A 2,915-nucleotide genomic window follows, 5' to 3' on the forward strand; every position below is an offset into this window, starting at 1 on the left:
CAATAAAGGGGATCAGGAGGAGAAAAACCAGCATAAAATTTATCATGAGTAATATGAAACGAATACTATCTGAATTGCATTCAATCAACTAATTGTCAATATACAATTTACTCCCTCTAGGGGGTCACTACCAACTCAGTAATCAATAACAGTAATCTATAACTAGCTTTATCTAAAGCTCATTCTCGTCTCGATTTGCTGACAGATTCTCCGCTTGGTTTCCATACGGAAACTAACCCTGCTGCATCACCGGTAAAGAATAGGCCCTTAGGACCATCTTGGATTGCTTTAACATCGTGTCTCGAAGATATTCTCCCCCTTTCAGCAAACCTATATATATAAAAAAAAAGATTCAATATTTGCAGCCAACAACAACATAAAGTTATGCATAAAAGTGTGACACTTACGAGGGCAAATCATATATGCAAACGCCATTGTCTTTGCACGAACATAGCAATATCGGCTTTTTTTCTGCATCATGCGTCCCATAAAATGCAAGAACACCCTGCAATAATCAACAAACAAAACCATCAGATCATATGTTATGATCGTGGTCCACAAAAGAGAAAATGAAGTACATGAATGTGACAACTTACATTATCTACATCATGTTTATAAACTTCCACAATGCTGCCACTTTCGGTTGCAGCCCAAACCTTGATCGTCTTATCCAATGAACCAGACAACAAGTACTCATCCCAACATATAACGCTCGTCACATCAGCCGTATGCCCGTTTAGCACATGCGTACACTTCAGAGATTCAGCATCCCATACCTTCAAGAAAAAGAACCACAATTAATGAACATGATGATAATATTTTCAAATAAACAAATCTTTTTATATGTTAAAAAAAACATACCCGAATGGCACGGTCAGCAGAGCCAGAGAAGAGCTGTTTAGCTCCTACGATTAGCGAAAGTACAGACCCCGTGTGGCCCTTAAACATGTTGCTTCTTCAGAAAAACTGTTTTTAGAAGTGGATTTCCATGATAATATGCTACCATCCTGCACACAAACATAATTAACTGTGTTAGATTTAAGAAAAAAAACTAATTAATATTTAAAAGCACCAAGATTAAGTTTTTATTTCACCTCCATCCCGGCGAAGAGAGTGTCTTCATACATGCTAATTGCGTTAACCATTCCACCACTTGCTCTTATAACTACTGTATTTTGAGCTTCGCGGTTCCAAGCCTAACAAAATCAAGATCCAAATTAATATTAGTAACTACAATCATCAGATACATTGAACAAATTAGTGGTGAACAAAAGACTGTACCTTGATCATATTTTGTAGCCCAGCAAAAATCCAGGAACCTTGTTCAACCAAAGTCCCACATTCTTGATCAAAGTTAATTACATCCACACACTGCAAAAACAAAACAAAAAAAAAATATCATAAACATCATGACAGGTCATACAAGCATAAAAGTAATGTTTCACGAGGCGAAAAGATTTAAACCGACCTGTCCATTACCACAATCCCAAACTCGAAGAGATTTGTCTTTGCTGCCACAGTAAAGCTTGTTGGATCCACTCGGTAAAACAATCCCGGTTACACCCTGCATCATACAAAAACTTCAATTAATAAACCAGTTTCATGATAAACAAAAAGAAAACTTGGTGGCATGCTATATATCACCTTTGAATGGCCTTCCAATTGGGCAACCATTGAAAGTCCCTTATCACCAAACCATGGTCGCAAATTGCGGCACTTTTCGTCTTTGACGACGTTTTCATCAGTCTTCTTTGTAATGTGTTTAGTTTGCGTTTGACCGGCCTTCTTTTGTTCTGTCTTCATGACAGTCTGATTGCAGTCTACGTTCTCTTTGTTCAACTTATTATAACTGTTGGGATTCTCCCAAACACGACCGGGTGGTTTCGGGTGCAAGAATCTGCAAGGGTTTCGGGTGCATCTTCCTTCCAACCAATACTTGCAGACAGCAGCAGTTGTGATTAAATTTTGTTGAGTCCTCGTTCCGAGTCTCTTGATTGATGATCTCTTACTCTTAGCAGCAACCAATGCCATTCTACATAAAACAGGGCAAATATTAACGACAACTGGATAAACCCTACGATTATAATATAGATATATGATTCAGTAACATATATTATTGTGTATATTAAAGAATAAACAGTACTAGCTGCTAGGGTAACTGGTAACAGAATAATACTAATAATAATATCGAACAAACCTGTTAAAGAAAGAAGCGGTAATGTAAATCGGTGGATTAATGAAAGGCGTAAGATCAATTCACGACAAGGTTAGTTATTATAATGTTAAAGGAGAGTGTGGGTTAATTACCGTTACATATATAGGCAACGAACGGTTTTATTTGATGCGTAGATTTTACGAGGTGGCTTTGGGTTCTCAAAGCCAATTTACTTGGAACCTAAGTTTCCCTATATATTTTCAAATTAAGCTTTAATTTCACACTTGGTTTTTTAAACTTACGGTTTAAAAGCATGAAGTTTTTTTCGTGAAAAAAATATTTACTATTTTAGTATTTTTTTTAAAATCTATTTAATTTACCAAACGGTCCAAACTAGTGTTTTTCATTTATTTTGTATTCATCTTTTACATTTAAACCAACATATTAAAGTCTTTATAATATTTTTATTTAGAAAAAATATTTACCTATTTCTTGTAATGTATTCTTATATATTACTAGCCTAAGTACTAACACGTTGTCGCGGTTCGCATAAATTATCCCCTCGTATTGATTTATAGTGTTTGATGTGGTGTGTATTGGGTTATCAATGTGAGCGGCAAGCAAAACTTATGTTTTATGCTAATTACAATATAAAAAGTATAATATTCGAATAATAACATTATCATAAAAAAATATTAAACAGAATTACGTATTTCAAGTTAACGAACATGGTTGAACAGGATCTCTTAGAAGCCCCGCC

At 35.4% G+C, this 2,915-nt stretch overlaps 1 pseudogene across 1 annotated transcript; it reads right to left on the bottom strand.

Annotated features, from left to right (window-relative positions):
• Window positions 1-2,031, bottom strand: LOC143581552 (zinc finger CCCH domain-containing protein 48-like; annotated as a pseudogene). Its single transcript, XR_013143850.1, has 8 exons — window positions 1,645-2,031; window positions 1,469-1,564; window positions 1,282-1,371; window positions 1,095-1,196; window positions 862-1,007; window positions 597-776; window positions 408-505; window positions 1-330 (listed from the first exon to the last, which is right to left on the bottom strand). The product of XR_013143850.1 is annotated as a zinc finger CCCH domain-containing protein 48-like (transcript).
• Between the last annotated feature and the right edge of the window lie 884 nt (window positions 2,032-2,915).

This window comes from Bidens hawaiensis, unplaced genomic scaffold, assembly GCF_021521415.1.
Source record: "Bidens hawaiensis isolate Kalapana, Puna unplaced genomic scaffold, B.hawaiensis_p1.1 tig00031098_1, whole genome shotgun sequence".
NCBI classification, from domain to species: domain Eukaryota; kingdom Viridiplantae; phylum Streptophyta; class Magnoliopsida; order Asterales; family Asteraceae; genus Bidens; species Bidens hawaiensis.